Consider the following 19,591-nt stretch of genomic DNA (forward strand, 5'->3'; position numbering starts at 1 on the left):
AGAAATGGGGGTTGGCCTATTCCATGGCTTCTTGAGAAAAATAATGAGGGGTGTCACGGGCTATGACTATATAGGTCTTGTAGAGGAGAAACAGGCGCATCTTTTGCGCAAGGTATCGAAGGGCGCTATGTTCATAAATCTGTAACTAGAGCTCAAAATTTGAAAAAAATTGTTAAAAACACGGGGATTGGCCTATTCCTAGGTTTCTAGAGAAAAATAATGAGGAGTGTCACGGGGTATGACTATATAGGTCTTGTAGAGGAGAAACAGGCGCATCTTTTGCGCAAGGTATCGAAGGGCGCTATGTTCATAAATCTGAAACGAAAGCTCAAAATTTGAAAAAAAATTGTTAAAAACAGGGGAAATGGCCTATTCCATGGCTTCTAGAGAAAAATAATGAGGGATGTCACGGGGTATGTCTATATAGGTCTTGAAGAGGAGAAACAGTCGCATCTTTTGCGCAAGGTATCGAAGGGCGCTATGTTCAAAAATCTGAAACTAGAGCTCAAAATTTGAAAAAAAAGTGTTAAAAACAGGGGGTTGGCCTATTCCATGGCTTCCACAGAAAAATAATGAGGAGTGTCACGGGGTATGACTATATAGGTCTTGTAGAGGAGAAACAGGCGCATCTTTTGTGCAAGGTATCGAAGGGCGCTATGTTCAAAAATCTGAAACTAGAGCTCAAAATTTGAAAAAAAAATGTTAAAAACAGGGGGGTTGGCCTATTCCATGGCTTCTAGAGAAAAATAATGAGGGGTGTCACTGGGTATGACTATATAGGCCTTGTAGAGGAGAAAGAGGCGCATCTTTTGCGCAAGGTATAGAAGGGCACTATGTTAAAAAATCTGAAACTAGAGCTCAAAATTTGAAAAATAAATTGTTAAAAACAGGGGGGTTGGCCTATTCCATGGTTTCTAGAGAAACATAATGAGGGGTGTCACGGGGTATGACTATATAGGTCTTGTAGAGGAGAAACAGGCGCATCTTTTGCGCAAGGTAACGAAGGGCGCTATGTTCAAAAATCTGAAACTAGAGCTCAAAATTTGAAAAAAAAATATTAAAAACAGGGGTTGGCCTATTCCATGGCTTCTAGAGAAAAATAATGAGGAGTGTCACGGAGTATGACTATATAGGTCTTGTAGAGGAGAAACAGGCGCATCTTTTGCGCAAGGTATCGAAGGGCGCTATGTTCAAAAATCTGAAACTAGAGCTCAAAATTTGAAAAATAAATTGTTAAAAACAGGGGGGTTGGCCTATTCCATGGTTTCTAGAGAAACATAATGAGGGGTGTCACGGGGTATGACTATATAGGTCTTGTAGAGGAGAAACAGGCGCATCTTTTGCGCAAGGTATCGAAGGGCGCTATGTTCAAAAATCTGAAACTAGAGCTCAAAATTTGAAAAAAAAGTGTTAAAAAAGGGGGGTTGGCCTATTCCATGGCTTCTAGAGAAAAATAATGAGGAGTGTCACGGAGTATGACTATATAGGTCTTGTAGAGGAGAAACAGGCGCATCTTTTGTGCAAGGTATCGAAGGGCGCTATGTTCAAAAATCTGAAACTAGAGCTCAAAATTTGAAAAAAAAATGTTAAAAACAGGGGGGTTGGCCTATTCCATGGCTTCTAGAGAAAAATAATGAGGGGTGTCACGGGGTATGACTATATAGGTCTTGTAGAGGAGAAACAGGCGCATCTTTTGCGCAAGGTAATGAAGGGCGCTATGTTCAAAAATCTGAAACTAGAGCTCAAAATTTGAAAAAAAAAATTGTTAAAAACAGGGGGTTGGCCTATTCAATGGTTTCTAGGGAAAAATAATGAGGGGTGTCACGGGGTATGACAATATAAGTCTTGTAGAAGAGAAACAGGCGCATCTTTTGCGCAAGGTATCGAAGGGCGCTTTGTTCAAAAATCTGAAACTAGAGCTCAAAATTTAAAAAAAATGTAAAAAACAGGGGGGTTGGCCTATTCAATGGCTTCTACAGAAAAATAATGAGGGGTGTCACGGGGTATGACAATATAAGTCTTGTAGAAGAGAAACAGGCGCATCTCTTGCGCAAGGTTTCGAAGGGCGCTATGTTCAAAAATCTGTAACTAGAGCTCAAAATTTGAAAAAAATTGTTAAAAACAGGGGGGTTGGCCTATTCAATGGCTTCTACAGAAAAATAATGAGGGGTGTCACGGGGTATGACAATATAGGTCTTGTAGAAGAGAAACAGGCGCATCTCTTGCGCAAGGTTTCGAAGGGCGCTATGTTCAAAAATCTGTAACTAGAGCTCAAAATTTGAAAAAAATTGTTAAAAACACGGGGATTGGCCTATTCCATGGTTTCTAGAGAAAAATAATGAGGAGTGTCACGGGGTATGACTATATAGGTCTTGTAGAGGAGAAACAGGCGCATCTTTTGCGCAAGGTATCGAAGGGCGCTATGTTCATAAATCTGAAACGAAAGCTCAAAATTTGAAAAAAAATTGTTAAAAACAGGGGAAATGGCCTATTCCATGGCTTCTAGAGAAAAATAATGAGGGATGTCACGGGGTATGTCTATATAGGTCTTGAAGAGGAGAAACAGTCGCATCTTTTGCGCAAGGTATCGAAGGGCGCTATGTTCAAAAATCTGAAACTAGAGCTCAAAATTTGAAAAAAAAGTGTTAAAAACAGGGGGTTGGCCTATTCCATGGCTTCCACAGAAAAATAATGAGGAGTGTCACGGGGTATGACTATATAGGTCTTGTAGAGGAGAAACAGGCGCATCTTTTGTGCAAGGTATCGAAGGGCGCTATGTTCAAAAATCTGAAACTAGAGCTCAAAATTTGAAAAAAAAATGTTAAAAACAGGGGGGTTGGCCTATTCCATGGCTTCTAGAGAAAAATAATGAGGGGTGTCACTGGGTATGACTATATAGGCCTTGTAGAGGAGAAAGAGGCGCATCTTTTGCGCAAGGTATAGAAGGGCACTATGTTCAAAAATCTGAAACTAGAGCTCAAAATTTGAAAAATAAATTGTTAAAAACAGGGGGGTTGGCCTATTCCATGGTTTCTAGAGAAACATAATGAGGGGTGTCACGGGGTATGACTATATAGGTCTTGTAGAGGAGAAACAGGCGCATCTTTTGCGCAAGGTAACGAAGGGCGCTATGTTCAAAAATCTGAAACTAGAGCTCAAAATTTGAAAAAAAAATATTAAAAACAGGGGTTGGCCTATTCCATGGCTTCTAGAGAAAAATAATGAGGAGTGTCACGGAGTATGACTATATAGGTCTTGTAGAGGAGAAACAGGCGCATCTTTTGCGCAAGGTATCGAAGGGCGCTATGTTCAAAAATCTGAAACTAGAGCTCAAAATTTGAAAAATAAATTGTTAAAAACAGGGGGGTTGGCCTATTCCATGGTTTCTAGAGAAACATAATGAGGGGTGTCACGGGGTATGACTATATAGGTCTTGTAGAGGAGAAACAGGCGCATCTTTTGCGCAAGGTATCGAAGGGCGCTATGTTCAAAAATCTGAAACTAGAGCTCAAAATTTGAAAAAAAAGTGTTAAAAAAGGGGGGTTGGCCTATTCCATGGCTTCTAGAGAAAAATAATGAGGAGTGTCACGGAGTATGACTATATAGGTCTTGTAGAGGAGAAACAGGCGCATCTTTTGTGCAAGGTATCGAAGGGCGCTATGTTCAAAAATCTGAAACTAGAGCTCAAAATTTGAAAAAAAAATGTTAAAAACAGGGGGGTTGGCCTATTCCATGGCTTCTAGAGAAAAATAATGAGGGGTGTCACGGGGTATGACTATATAGGTCTTGTAGAGGAGAAACAGGCGCATCTTTTGCGCAAGGTAATGAAGGGCGCTATGTTCCAAAATCTGAAACTAGAGCTCAAAATTTGAAAAAAAAAATTGTTAAAAACAGGGGGTTGGCCTATTCAATGGTTTCTAGGGAAAAATAATGAGGGGTGTCACGGGGTATGACAATATAAGTCTTGTAGAAGAGAAACAGGCGCATCTTTTGCGCAAGGTATCGAAGGGCGCTTTGTTCAAAAATCTGAAACTAGAGCTCAAAATTTAAAAAAAATGTAAAAAACAGGGGGGTTGGCCTATTCAATGGCTTCTACAGAAAAATAATGAGGGGTGTCACGGGGTATGACAATATAAGTCTTGTAGAAGAGAAACAGGCGCATCTCTTGCGCAAGGTTTCGAAGGGCGCTATGTTCAAAAATCTGTAACTAGAGCTCAAAATTTGAAAAAAATTGTTAAAAACAGGGGGGTTGGCCTATTCAATGGCTTCTACAGAAAAATAATGAGGGGTGTCACGGAGTATGACAATATAGGTCTTGTAGAAGAGAAACAGGCGCATCTCTTGCGCAAGGTTTCGAAGGGCGCTATGTTCAAAAATCTGTAACTAGAGCTCAAAATTTGAAAAAAATTGTTAAAAACACGGGGATTGGCCTATTCCATGGTTTCTAGAGAAAAATAATGAGGAGTGTCACGGGGTATGACTATATAGGTCTTGTAGAGGAGAAACAGGCGCATCTTTTGCGCAAGGTATCGAAGGGCGCTATGTTAAAAAATCTGAAACTAAAGCTCAAAATTTGAAAAAAAATTGTTAAAAACAGGGGAAATGGCCTATTCCATGGCTTCTAGAGAAAAATAATGAGGGATGTCACGGGGTATGTCTATATAGGTCTTGAAGAGGAGAAACAGGCGCATCTTTTGCGCAAGGTATCGAAGGGCGCTATGTTCAAAAATCTGAAACTAGAGCTCAAAATTTGAAAAAAAAGTGTTAAAAACAGGGGGTTGGCCTATTCCATGGCTTCCACAGAAAAATAATGAGGAGTGTCACGGGGTATGACTATATAGGTCTTGTAGAGGAGAAACAGGCGCATCTTTTGTGCAAGGTATCGAAGGGCGCTATGTTCAAAAATCTGAAACTAGAGCTCAAAATTTGAAAAAAAATGTTAAAAACAGGGGGGTTGGCCTATTCCATGGCTTCTAGAGAAAAATAATGAGGGATGTCACGGGGTATGTGTATATATAGGTCTTGAAGAGGAGAAACAGGCGCATCTTTTGCGCAAGGTATCGAAGGGCGCTATGTTCAAAAATCTGAAACTAGAGCTCAAAATTTGAAAAAAAAGTGTTAAAAACAGGGGGTTGGCCTATTCCATGGCTTCCACAGAAAAATAATGAGGAGTGTCACGGGGTATTACTATATAGGTCTTGTAGAGGAGAAACAGGCGCATCTTTTGTGCAAGGTATCGAAGGGCGCTATGTTCAAAAATCTGAAACTAGAGCTCAAAATTTGAAAAAAAAAAGTAAAAAACAGGGGGGTTGGCCTATTCCATGGCTTCTAGAGAAAAATAAGGAGGAGTGTCACTGGGTATGACTATATAGGCCTTGTAGAAGAGAAAGAGGCGCATCTTTTGCGCAAGGTAACGAAGGGCGCTATGTTCAAAAATCTGAAACAAAAGCTCAAAATTTGAAAAAAAAATTGTTAAAAACAGGGGGGTTGGTCTATTCCATGGCTTCTACAGAAAAATAATGAGGGGTGTCACGGGGTATGACAATATAGGTCTTGTAGAAGAGAAACAGGCGCATATCTTGCGCAAAGTTTTGAAGGGCGCTATGTTCAAAAATCTGAAACTAAAGCTCAAAATTTGAAAAAAATTGTTAAAAACAGGGGGGTTGGCCTATTCCATGGCTTCTAGAGAAAAGAAACGAGGGGTGTCACGGGGTATGACTATATAGGTCTTGTAGAGGAGAAACAGGCGCATCTCTTGCGCAAGAAATCGAAGGGCGCTTTGTTCAAAATTCTGAAACTAGAGCTCAAAATTTGAAAAAAAATGTTAAAACAGGGGGGTTGGCCTATTCCATGGTTTCTAGAGAAAAATAATGAGGGGTGTCACGGGGTATAACTATATAGGTCTTGTAGAGGAGAAACAGGCGCATCTCTTGCGCAAGGTATTATAGGGCGCTATGTTCAAAAATCTGAAACTAGAGCTCAAAATTTGAAAAATAAATTGTTAAAAAGAGGGGGTTGGCCTATTCCATGGCTTCCACAGAAAAATAATGAGGGGTGTCACGGGGTTTGACTATATAGGTCTTGTAGAGGAGAAACAGGCGCATCTTTTGTGCAAGGTATCGAAGGGCGCTATGTTCAAAAATCTGAAACTAGAGCTCAAAATTTGAAAAAATTTGTTAAAAACAGAGGGAATGGCCTATTCCATGGCTTCTATAGAAAAATGATGAGGGGTGTCACGGGGTATGGCTATATAGGTCTTGTAGAAGAGAAACAAGCGCATCTTTTGCGCAAGGTAACGAAGGGCGCTATGTTCAAAAATCTGAAACTAGAGCTAAAAATTTGAAAAAAAAAATATTAAAAACAGGAGGAATGGCCTATTCCATGGCTTCTAGAGAAAAATAATGAAGGGTGTCACGGGGTAGGACTATACAGGTCTTGTAGAGGAGAAACAAGCGCATCTCTTGCGCAAGGTATTGAAGGGCGCTATGTTCAAAAATCTGAAACTAGAGCTCAAAATTTGAAAAATAATTGTTAAAAACAGGGGGAATGGCCTATTCCATGGCTTCTAGAGAAAAATAATGAGGGGTGTCACGGGGTATGACTATATAGGTCTTTTAGAAGAGAAACACGCGCATCTTTTGCGCAAGGTATCGAAGGGCGCTATGTTCAAAAATCTGAAACTAGAGCTCAAAATTTAAAAAAAAATGTTAAAAACAGGGGGGTTGGCCTATTCCGTGGTTTCTAGAGAAAAATAATGAGGGGTGTCACGGGGTATGTCTATATAGGTCTTGTAGAGGAGAAACAGGCGCATCTTTTGCGCAAGGTATCGAATGGCGCTATGTTAAAAAATCTGAAACTAGGGCTCAAAAGTTAAAAAAAAAAGGAAAAAACAGAGGGGGTTGGCCTATTGGTGTAATACCTCCATTGATTTTCTTTTTTTTTTTTTTTTAAATTTGCAGTTTTCAAAAAAATGTGGAGAATTTATCTTTGTTTCAAATTAAATAAAATGCTCCGCAGGGCGCAGCTTGATACGACCGCAGAGGTCGAACCCTGAACAGTTGGGGCAAGTATGGACACAACATTCAAGCTTGATACAGCTCTAAATTTGGATTGTGATTAAATATTTGACACAACATAGGTTTCTGACACAGAATGAATGTGGTCTAAGAACTTAAAAGTTTTAAATTGGACATTCACCTATTATGGTCCAATATCCAAAATCTAAATACATGGTTAGATTCAGCATATCAAAGAACCCCAAGAATTCAATTTTTGATGAAATCAAACAAAGTTTAATTTTGGACCCTTTTGACCTCAATGTGGACAAAGTTGATAACGGGGCCAAAAAATCAAAAATCTAAATACATGGTTAGATTCAGCATATCAAAGAACCCCATATATTCAATTTTTGTTGAAATCAAACAAAGTATAATTTTGGACCCCGATTTGGACCAACTTGAAAACTTGGCCCATAATCAAAAATCTAAATACATGTTTAGATTCAGCATATCAAAGAACCCTAAAAATTCAATTTTCGTTAAAATCAGACTAAGTTTAATTTTGGACCCTTTGGACCTTAATGTAGACCAATTTGAAAACGGAACCAAAAATTAAGAATCTAAATACACGGTTAGATTCGGCATATCAAAGAACCCCAATAATTCAATTTTTGATGAAATCAAACAAAGTTAAATTTTGGACCCTTTGGACCTCAATGTGGACCAATTTAAAAACGGGGCCCAAAATCCAAAAACTTAATACACAGTTAGATTCAGCATATTAAAGAACCCCAAGAATTCAAGAATAAAACCCCATTGAAATTGATCAAGAAATAAGCAATTTATACAAAGTATCTTCTTTTGCACAATACTGTGCAATTGAATATTTCTTGCTATTGCGCAATACTGTACAATTGACAATTTCTTGCTATTGCGCAATATTGTGCTATTGGATATTTCTTGCTATTGCGCAATACTGTGCAATTGAAGATTTCTTGCTATTGCGCAATACTGTGCAATTGAAGATTTCTTGCTATTGTGCAATACTGTGCAATTGAAAATTTCTTGCTATTGCACAATACTTATTATATAATAATTTACACATCCTGTTTGGTGTGTATCTCCTACCATATCATTATTATTTGCTTTTAAATATAAATCAGAAATAACCAACTTAAAATGGAAAATTTTAAAAGAAAAAAAAAAGGAAAAAAAGAAAAGAAAAAAAAATCCCCCCCCTCCAAATTTTTTGAACCCCCTTATGATTCATCACCCCCAAACTCAATCCCAGCCTTCCCTTTGTGGTATGGTACCTTGCAGTAAAATTTCAGAGAGATCCATACACTTGAACACAAGTTATTGTCTGGAAACTAGAAAAATGCTTATTTTTGGCCCCTTTTTGGCCCCCAATTCCTAAACGTTTCGGGTAATTACCCCCAAACTCAATTCCAGCTTTCCCTTTGTGATATGAAACCTTGTAGTACAATTTCAGAAATATCCAAACACTTACACACAAGTTATTGTCATGAAACTAGAAAAATGCTTGTTTTTTGCCCCTTTTTTGGCCCCTAATTCCTAAAATTTTGAGGCAATTACCCCCAAAATCAATTACAGCCTTCCCTTTGTGATATGGAACCTTGTGGTACAATGTCAGAGAGATCCATACACTTACACACAAGTTATTGTCTGGAAGTTACAAAAATGCTTATTTTTGGCCCCTTTTTGGCCCCCAATTCCTTAACTGTTGGTACCATAACCCCCAAAATCAATCCCAACCTTCCCTTCGTGGTATTGAACCTTAAAATAAAATTTCATGGAGATCCATTCACTTAAACTAAAGTTAGAGTGCGAAAACTAATGTGTCTTCGGACGACGCCGGACGACGCCGGACGACGACGACGACGACGACGACGACGACGCCAACGTCATACCAATATACGACCAAAAAATTTTTAATTTTTGCGGTCGTATAAGAATTAACATAACATTTCATTGCATATAAGAACATAACTATCACTGTCAGTTAACCAATCAAATGTGCCCCTTATTTAACCTGTGTACAAGCTTTAGTAACCATGCAACCTCAAGTTTCCAAAATATTCTATAGAAACCCCAAATAAAACAATAATGATTCTTTGAAATACCCAAGATACATGTATATGTTTATGACCCAGAAATATTTTACTGCAATAAAATGATGGATTAATTACCTACAACTGTCAAATTCAAGGGAATATTTTTTACGACCTATTTTTGTATGCAACCGGATGTGACGTGCCATGATTTGGTGGTATTACACCTGAAGAAGACATTTTTATTCAATAAACTGAAAGGGATTTTTTCCTTTGTAATACTGTTTTTTTCAAGCATTCCTGTCATGTTTTGTCATAATCATTTCAATTGTTTGAGAAAAATCTAGTATAATGTACGACGACATCTTCAGCGATTCGTGCAAAATTTCTTCGAAAAATCCAAACCAAGCCGCATCATGATAGAATATAGTGTGGACCAATAATGATTAAATATTTATCTCATCTGTCTACAAACAGTTGAATTTGATACAAAAGGTGACTTTAGGATGATAAATACCACTAATGGATCCTTTGTCTTCTTGATAAGGTCTCTTTTGGTCCATTTATACATGTCATTTCCTCAAAGTTTCAACTTTTCAGGCCAATAATTAAAAATAATGAAGTAACTTTCACTCATTTATGATAGAAATGTTATAATAAATTGCATTGAGTAATTGAAGTATTCAAGCAGAATGAACAATCCATATAAAAGTTTACTAGAGGTTTTAATAAGTCCTTACGTAAAACTTAAATTTACGCTGCGTTCCAGAGAGGGACATAAAAAGCTTCTCTATTAGTGAATAATTTGTTGGTACTGCTTTAAAAAATAATCACATTTACTTATAATTATATATTTATTAAAATATTTCTGATAGAAAACTTTCTAATATAGCAGAATATAAGAAAAAAAGGAGAAAAAGCTCCCCAAAACACCGTGAAGTATGGCTTGTTCTGTTAACTAATATTCATAGTAGAGTTCAATTTCAAGGAAATGTTCTCATAAAATATGTTTTGGAGACTCAATCCACTCAGAATATTTCATTATTTGTAATATTTCACTTGAATAGCAAGAAATTTTAACACATGAGAGTACTCACAAGGTCAAAGGTGCATATACAGCACCCCATATTAGGTATAATACCACCATTGATTTTCCCCTATTAGTCTTTTTAAAATTTGCACTTTTCAAAAAATTGTGCAGAATTTATCTTTGTTTCAAATTAAAAAAAATACTTGGGATGAGTAAAGTTTTATCCTGTCAAGTACTATAGAAAAACATTCACATAAAATTTCATTGCATATAAGAAAATAACCATAACTGTCAGTTAACCAATCAAATTTCCCCCCTTATATAACCTGTGTACAAGCTTTAGTAACCATGCAACCTCAAGTTTCCAAAATATTCTACAGAAACCCAAAATAAAAAAAAATGATGCTTTGAAATACCCAAGATACATATATATGTTTATGACCCAGAAATGTTTTACTGCAATAAAATGATGAATTAATTACCTACAACTGTCAAATTCCAGGGAATATTTTTTCGACCTATTTTCGTATGCAACCGGATGTGACGTACCATGCATTAATTGGTTGTATTACACCTATTCAATGGCTTCTAGAGAAAAAAAATAATGTGGAGTTTCACGGGGTATAGCTATATAGGTGTTGTAGAGGAGAAACAGGCGCATGGTTTGCGCAAGGTTTCGAGTTGCACTTTGTCCAAAAACTGAAACTAGGGCTCGGAATTTCAAAAAAAATTTGGGAAAAACAACTGGAATTTGCCTATTCCATAGCCTCTGGAAAAAATAATGAGGGATGTCGCGGGGTAAGACTATAAAGGTCTTGTAGAGTGCACACAGGCGCATAGTTTGCGCAAAGCTTCAAGATGTGCTATGTTTAATTATGTGAACAGGGACTAAAATTTAGTGAGGAACAAAGCCAACTCAAATGTCAGACAAGAACGTGCAAATCGTGAAAAAGACATATCAGAGTCAGCAAAGAAGAATTTCTTGTCATATGAAGTCGAAATGAAAATCCAAATTCCCCCATCCGAATTATATGATGAAAGAGATTGTAAAATGTGTTATGTAAGTACTGATAAAAAGAAGGCTGAACACTGGCTGAATTTTTTTCAAGGGTATTTCGAAAAAGAAAACGATGAAGATGAAAGAACTTTAGTGCGAAGGCTAGCTGGTATACAACCTAAAAATCTATATACTATTACAGACTTAATAGACAGTCTACTTTGTATTATTTTCAAAAGTCTATTTATATCAGAGGTTTTGTACCAGAATAAAACAAAATCGACAAAGAGTACTGAGTTGTTAAAAAGATATGATAGTAAAACTACATACAGACCAGTTAACTTTATCATTGACAATCCAAGCGCCACATTCTTAAAGACGGTATAAGTACCATCGTCCACGTGCGTGCATTGTCTGATATAAATAAATGTTTACTAGGCAAAAATAGAAACGTTACCCTGGTTTTTAATTAAAAGAATTTACATATATTAATTTATAATATTTTCAAGATTAAAACTAGTGACCTGAATGATTTATCTATCATTTACTAATTTGTTAAAAATTCGAAGACGACGTTACGTCATTTTCTGATTTTAAACAAATAAGCATTTTTTCAAACATTTACCTGTATCAAGATGGAATTGAGTTGTCCTTTTGGTCATTAAATGTGTCGAGCACTATTGTTAACAAAAGGTCGCATTAAAAAATTGAAAAAGTTACACGTAAGTCAATGCCACGTCTACGTCATAATGAGAGAGAACGAGCTATTGTGTTTTTGGCAGCAAAAATGACTCTAATACAGGTTGCAAATCATCCCAATGTCTCTAGAATGAATATTGAAAGGCTTAAGACTCGTCTTAGAGATACTGGCACGACAAATAATCGTCCCCGAGGTTGCAGGCAACGTGAAACGAAGTTACGGCAAATCAGTCACATCCGCATTATTCATCTCCGGAATCGATTTGTAAACTTGTCACAAACAGCACGACAAACTCATGGAAGAAACAAAAACAGGCTTTATTCTCTAACAGTTTGTAACCGACTGCATCAAGTTTGCCTGAGAGCTCATCGTCCGTTGAAGGGACCTATCCTTACGCAACGTCACAGGATGTCACGACTTGAATGGACTCGGGTACGGATTCGATGGAATAGGCTAACATGGAGACAAGTCCTTTTTACCGATGAATAGAAATTCAACTTGACATTTAGCGACGGCAAAGCCAGTGTCTACCGGAGGTGCAATGCATGATTTTCTGATGCGTGCGTACAGGAAACGGATCTGTTTGAGGGTGGCGGAATTATTGTATGGGACGGAATAACCTACCAGGAACGCACCGATCTGACAATTATTGAAGGTAACCTAAATGCAAAAAGGTATAGGAACGAAATTCTGGCTCCACTCGTTCTCCCGTTTCTCCGAAGGCATCGTTTTGACCACGTTTTTCAGCAGGACAACGCCCGTTGTCACGTGGCACACATTTCAATGATTTTTTGGAGAATAATCATATTCGTGTGTTGCTGTGGCCAGCAATGTCTCCAGATTATCGCCAATGGAACATTTTTGGGACGAACTTGGACGACCCATCAGAAAGAGCCAAAATTCATTGGAAACGCTCGCCAATCTCCGAACAGCATTTTTCAAGGAATGGAACAACACAAACGGCCATTGATAAAGAGGGATGATCATGAGTAGATCCTTCAAATACTGGAACATGAACGACAACCATATCACCATTCTGAAAGCTCCGAGGGCCAGTTCGGATGCTGTAATGAAATGGCGGGTTATTAAAAAAGTAAAAGACAGCACGTATGAAACCTAGTGCGACCAGATTTAAACGGATATAAAATGAATGAAGATAGAATATGATGCAGCAATCAAAGAACATGAGAAAAAATAATGGACAAGCTGGAAAAGTGTGACCACAAACTCAAACATGCAGAACCATTTGATTAGTTAACTTCACGAAAATAAAATGGCAGAGGACAAGGTGATGAATTTTGGTATGCAAAGAAATAGTAAGAACAAGAAAGAGAAATTCAATAGATTGACGGAGTGAGATGTGTTAAAATAAACTAGAGTAGATATCGAGATCTTAAAAATTGAGGGTAATATGTTGCATCATAATCATACCTCTCGTAAATACCACACACATGACGTTTACTATGTGTCGCACTTAATGTAATGTCACGTCACTTTGACATGTTACTATGACTAGTACATCTATCACATAGTCAAGAAGTCTTTTATTTCTATCTTAAGAAGGGAAAATGGATACAAAGCTGAAAGCCATTCGTTTCGGACATAAACGAGCACTTACAAGACTTTGGAAGAATTTTGGAGACATAACTGCAGAGATAGTTTCGATATAGAAATTGAGGAAGTCACAGCTATTTTAGATTCCGTGTCACAGAAAAGTAATATTCAGAAAGGTCTTAATGATAGAAGCTTGCTCGGATGAAGACGTGGTGGAAGAAATTCAGCAAACAGATCAGTACATGTTCGTTTACATTAAAAAAAACCGTCAAATTAAAAACTCATTCAATCCTCACAATCAACTAGTCATAATTTACCCGTCAATACTACCGTTTTTCAAGCTAGTCATTTTACTCCCTCTGATACACCCATACATATCATGATTTCATCTACAGGCAATAATGTAACCGCAAGCGACTCTTCTCAATAGAACCCGCACGCCAATTGATTCAGGTCGACACCTCTTGTACAATAAAATGCAGCATAGTTTTATACTAGTAACCCTGCTATATCAGAGAAAACCGTTAAATCCATTGGTTACTAGTAACCTTTACATTCTCATAACCTTTACAGTCTTGGAGAATCATCAAGAATATAGACCTTCTAGAGAAACTACCAACGCCAGATGAGGGTACCATTCATAATCTATGCGGATTTTGAGTGCTTTACGGAAAAAATGGACACCTGCCAGCCAGATCCATCACGAGCCTTCACCAAGGCATATCAACTGCATCAGCCATCTGGATTCTGTTACCGCATAAAATATGTCCACGGTGACTACAAAGATTCAGTCGTTTACTGTGGAGAAGATGCAGCCAAGACATTTGTGGAGTGTATGAAAAAGGAAATCGGAGAAATTGCCAAAACCTATGAAACCAAAATTGCGATGGTAATGACGGATGAAGATAATGAGAATTTCGCGGCGAGCACACTCTGTCACATTTGTGGTAACACTTTGGGTGGGGATAAGGTTCGGGATCACAATCATCTTACTGGCAAATATCGAGGTGCAGCACACAATGAGTGTAATTTAGCGTTTCAGCTACCAAAATTTGTCCCCATCGTATTTCATAATTTGAGTGCGTATGATGCCCATTTATTTGTGAGGGAATTAGGATTCGGAGAAGGAAAGATTAACTGTATCTCCAATACCGATGAAAAATATATTAGCTTCTCCAAGAAGGTTGGAGATATCGAGATGAGGTTTATTGACTCCATGCGATTCCTACTCTCCTCCATTGAAAACTTGACAAAGAATCTGACCAAGGATAAATTCCAGGCAACGCAGAATTGTTTCGGTGATCACACCGAACTGATGATTAGGAAGGGAGTATATCCATACGATTATGTAGATAGTCCCACCAAGCTGGAGGAAACACAGCTACCACCTAAGGAGGCGTTTTTCAACAAACTTCGCGGTGAACATATTTCCAATGAAGATTACGCCCACGCCCAGCTGGTGTTCAAGGAATTAAGTTGCCGGACGATGCAAGAGTATCACAATCTTTACTTGGAAAGTGATGTCGCCTTACTAGAAGATGTTTTCGAGAATTTCAGGGATAACTGTATGAAAACTAACAAGCTCGATCCCGCACACTATTTCACATCCCCAGGGCTATCTTACGAAGCGATGCTAAAATACAGCAGGATCCGACTGGAACTTCTGGCCGATCCGGATATGCTGTTGATGTTCGAAAATGCGACTAGGGGAGGTGTGGCCATGATATCTCACCGACTCGGAAAGGCCAATAATCTATATATGAGTAATTACGATCCATCGCAGCCAACCAAGTTTATGACCTACCTAGATGCAAACAATTATGGTGGGGCTATGGCACAACCCCTTCCCACAGGAGGGTTTGAATGGGTAGATCCAGAGGAGATCGACGAGATGTTAAAATATTCAGAAGATCATAAATATGGGGCGTTAGTAGAAAGTGATCTAGAATATCCTCAACACCTTCACGATAGTCATAACGACTACCCTCTCGCGCCGGAAGCCATGGAAATCGACGGAGTTCGTAAATTGGCACCTCATCATCTAGGCAAAAGCGAAAAATATAGCCTTCATCTTCAGAACCAATAATACTATATCTCCCAGGGAATGATCTTGAAAAAGGTTCATCGGATCATCAGATTTGAACAATCCCCATGGCTTAAACCATATATCGACCTGAATACCGAACTCAGAGCTCAAGCTACAAGCGATGCTGAGAAGGGTTTTTACAAACTCATGAATAACTCAGTGTTTGGAAAAACGATGGAGAATATTCGAAAGAGGGTCGATGTTCGACTGGTGAACAGTGAAAAACAAGCCCTAAAACTGGTGTCTAAGCCCAATTTTGATCGCCGGGTCGTATTCAATGAAAATCTGGCAGCCGTTCACATGAAAAGAACCAAGCTGAAATTCGACAAGCCAGTCTACTTAGGAGCATGTATCCTGGACATCTCAAAGTTCCTGATGTATAAATTCCATTACCGTTTCATACAGGAGACGTATGGTGATAACGCCCGGCTACTGTTTACCGATACAGATAGCTTGGCGTATGAAATTCAGACCGAGGATTTTTACAAAAATGTTACCCCCCATGTTCAGGAAAAAATCGATACATCGAACTATCCAGCTGACCACCCTTCAGGAATTCCATCCGGCGTCAACAAGAAGATAATTGGAATGTTTAAGGACGAATGTGGTGGTAAAAGTATGACTGGCTTCGTGGGACTTCGACCAAAATTATATGCGTACAAAATGGATGATGGAGACACTACCAAGAAAGCAAGGAGTTACAAAGGCTGTCATCAAGCAGCATATTACCTTTGACAACTATAAGAGATGTTTTGACACCCAGCAGGAAATATACCGACCGATGAATATTTTCCGAAGTTACCGCCATCAGATCTACACTCAGGAGATCAACAAGGTTGCACTTTCGGCTAAAGATACCAAGCGACACATTCTCCCCGATGGAACTAGCACCCTTCCTCACGGACATTATAAAATTGAGGAGCAACACCGCCTGCAATAAATAAAGTATGGGTAAAACTCAGAAAAGAATTAAATACCTCGAGGTGCAAAATGTAGTTCTTCCCCACAAGCCTATGTCGAATAAGGAATTGGAGAACGCCGTCACAGCCCTAGGAATCCCAAGTTTTAGAGGGGTGTTTTTTGCGAGATACCCTACCACCCAGTCCGCGCCGCATCGAATGTGGAATCTTGAATCATGATAGCTGGGAGGGTCCTGAAATGCATTGGACTTGCTGGTATAAACGTGGACCGGTAAAGTATTACTTTGACTCTTATGGATTGCCACCGCCTGCAGAGATGGTGAACTACTTACAGCCTGAAATTCGATATAGCACCGACAAATTACAGCAACGAGGCTCGGTGGTGTGTGGTCACGTTTGCCTATTCGTGTTGAAAGTGTTGGCGACTGGAAAATCGCTGGAAGATACAATCTTCTCACTCTATAAATAAAAGGATAAGTTTGGATCTCATGCAAGAAAGCGCGCATCCCTTTGGCGAATGCTGCAGGATTTGGATATGAACGACAATCGCATTACTAGCCTAGGATATCCCAAGGACAGCTCGGATGCCGTGACAAAACGGTGGTTGACCCAACAGTTGAACGATGGTATACAAGACATCAATGATCTAGAGGCTGCGCTTGAAGCAATCTCGAAAGAGCTTGAGGTGGAGAAGAAACGTTTAATCGGCATCGAGAAAGATGTGGCGAAGTGCTTGCCTTCGACCGGGGGAAGGGTAAATGGTGAAATAGATATGCTGGGACACCCAATCACCAATCTCCCAACTCCAAAATCAGCCAATGAACCTGTGACTAAAGGCTGGTATGCAAAGAACTGGCAGGAACTTGTCATGAGCCTCACCGGTATGATAAACGATCTCGAAAAGAAGATTAAGAGAGGAAGGTCACGGCGCGAGCTTGATGTTGCGTCTGAAGAGGATAAGCACATTAATAGGATTAAGGAACTCTTGGGGTAACCTCAACAACCTTTCTCGTCCTGATTGAAAGGATGGGAAAGCTTGAAAGCTTGACATTATTGTACATCTGACTTTTTGATCCAAGAGTTAAACTCTGCAGGATAACCCTTCCACTTCACAAACACCTCATTAATCCTGTTCTTGGTTCGCCTGCGGAGGATCTTTTCTATGCGGTAGACGTCCTGATCAGTCTTCTGAAGTTCAGGCTCATAGAAGGATCCCTGAATTTCCTCCCAATTTAAATCCTTGAGATGATAAGTGGGTGGTTGGGTGGAAAGAACTTGAGACACCTCGAAAACTTCCTTGGTCCAGCGCGGTGTGTGACCCTTCTCAAATGTGCCTTTCTTCTTGGTAATTCGAACCTTATCACCTATACGAAACCGTGCCTGCTGCATGGGAGGGAGGTCTCCATACAAATTCCAATACACTTTTAATGGATCTATGTTTGGCGGTATTGTACTGGTGAACAAGATCATCCAACACATTGATGTAGGTGCGTGTAGAGTTGGCTGAGAAATATTTGAACATTTTCTCTTTCATGGTGCGATTCCAGCGCTCGACAACACTCGACTTCTCCTCATTCTCAGTGGAGTAGAGCTCAATATCATGCTTTTGGAGCAGCTGCTTTACATCCTTGTTGTAAAACTCAGTACCTGTGTCTGTCCACAATTTCTCAGGAACGCGCTCCTTGAACACCGCTTGAAAGGCATCCCGCACCGTCACCCCCTTCTTGTTTTTGAATGGTATCAACCAGCCATATTTGGAGAAGACATCGATGATGCTCAGGATGAACTTATTTTCCTTGCTGTCCCTGGAAAAGGCATTCATATCAACAAGGTCGGCCGCTCAGGTCTCATCCACACAACCCACTACCACACGGCGTTTCTGAAACTTTCGTCGAACAGGTTTGTGCAACTCCTCAGCTAAATCATCGGTCCAGTGAACTTTTTTTTTTAATACCCAGACCAAATCGAGCTTTGGTACCGATGATGGGTCCGACGATACTGCGGTCCATGCGTTCGCGTGTGGTAGGGTTGGGAATGGTGTTAAGCGAGGCTAGCATAGCTTTGTCACAGATGGAGTTGCGTGCGGCTGTATCCTTGTGCTGGGCATAACAGAGATCGTGGTGATATGCAGCATGGTGAACTCGATTAATGGGTTTTGACTAAGCCTTCGGTGTTCCATCGGGGAGTAGCCGCTTACTAAGTTTAGTCCCTGGTCCGGTGAAGTTGTGTCCGGGCAGATGCATTTCCATGGGTAATCGGTTGATTAGTTTGTTCATGAACCCTGCACCGGTTGTAGCAACAAACTGAGACTTCTTGGCACCGCACACCATGCAGTTGCCAAACTTCCTCCATCGCCCGTTGCTGGTAATTGTCTCGCCAGGGTTAACTGTGTCCGTCTTCCTACGACATTTCAAGCAGAAGATCATCGCTATTTTATTTAAATAAATGAACGTCCAAGACATTTCCTACAGTACTAAGCCCCCAAAATGAGCAATCTCTACCTCCTACCGCAGCGGTCGATCAGAGTGTTGATCATTGGGAAGTCGGACTGTGGTAAGACAACGCTGTTGAACAACCTACTCCTGCGCGATGGATGGCTCGACTACGATCGATTGTACGTTTTCGGAAAATCGCTTCACCAGCCCATCTACCAGCTGTTGCAGCAAGCGCTGGGAACAGGTTTCCCTAAGGAAGATATCCGAGACCTCCTACAGTGCAAGGGCAAGTCACTCTACTCGTTGATCGATGTGGTCAACGCCTTACCACAACCACGACACCCAAATGGTATCGACACTTTTTTCTTCGAGCAAGGGAGCGATGTACCAGACCCCCGGGAACTTGACCCCAGCTGCAAGAACCTCATAGTGTTCGACGACTTGATGCTAGGCAAACAGAACACTTGTGAAAATTACTACGTGCGCGGTCGCCACAACAACGTCGATTGTTTCTACCTGTGCCAGAACTACTTCAAACTGCCCCGACAATCGATCCGAGAAAATGCAAACTTTTTCTGTCTCTTTCAGTAAGATGCTAAGAATCTCGATCATATCCGGCGTGACCACTGCAACGATCTTACCAAGTAACAATTTGACGCTCTGTGTAAGCATTGCTGGTCCCAACCCTATGGATTTGTAACCATCGATCTCACGAGCCCCAAGTCAGCAGGGAAATACCGATACAAATTAGATGAGTTCTATGAGGTATAAGATAAAGAATAAATCAGTTTGAAGATTT

At 39.6% G+C, this 19,591-nt stretch overlaps 2 long non-coding RNA genes across 13 annotated transcripts; one reads left to right on the plus strand and one right to left on the minus strand.

The window, feature by feature from the left end:
* Nucleotides 1–310: 310 nt before the first annotated feature.
* On the plus strand, nt 311–5,398 carry LOC127711411 (uncharacterized). 12 transcript variants are annotated; one of them, XR_007986683.1, is made up of 4 exons: nt 311–427; nt 959–1,702; nt 2,938–3,783; nt 4,666–5,361. It is a non-coding gene; the product is annotated as an uncharacterized LOC127711411 (long non-coding RNA). The 12 variants fall into 12 exon arrangements; XR_007986686.1 differs by lacking the exon at nt 311–427 and adding an exon at nt 5,373–5,398 and having other exon boundaries at nt 838–1,702; nt 4,666–4,841; XR_007986681.1 differs by lacking the exon at nt 311–427 and having other exon boundaries at nt 838–1,702; nt 2,938–3,468; nt 3,645–3,783.
* A 1,530-nt stretch (nt 5,399–6,928) lies between these two features.
* On the minus strand, nt 6,929–8,792 carry LOC127710640 (uncharacterized). Its single transcript, XR_007986254.1, has 2 exons — nt 7,576–8,792; nt 6,929–7,313 (listed from the first exon to the last, which is right to left on the minus strand). It is a non-coding gene; the product is annotated as an uncharacterized LOC127710640 (long non-coding RNA).
* Between the last annotated feature and the right edge of the window lie 10,799 nt (nt 8,793–19,591).

The sequence above is a fragment of the Mytilus californianus genome, unplaced genomic scaffold (assembly GCF_021869535.1).
Source record: "Mytilus californianus isolate M0D057914Y unplaced genomic scaffold, xbMytCali1.0.p SCAF_8, whole genome shotgun sequence".
Classification (NCBI taxonomy): Eukaryota; Metazoa; Mollusca; class Bivalvia; order Mytilida; family Mytilidae; genus Mytilus; species Mytilus californianus.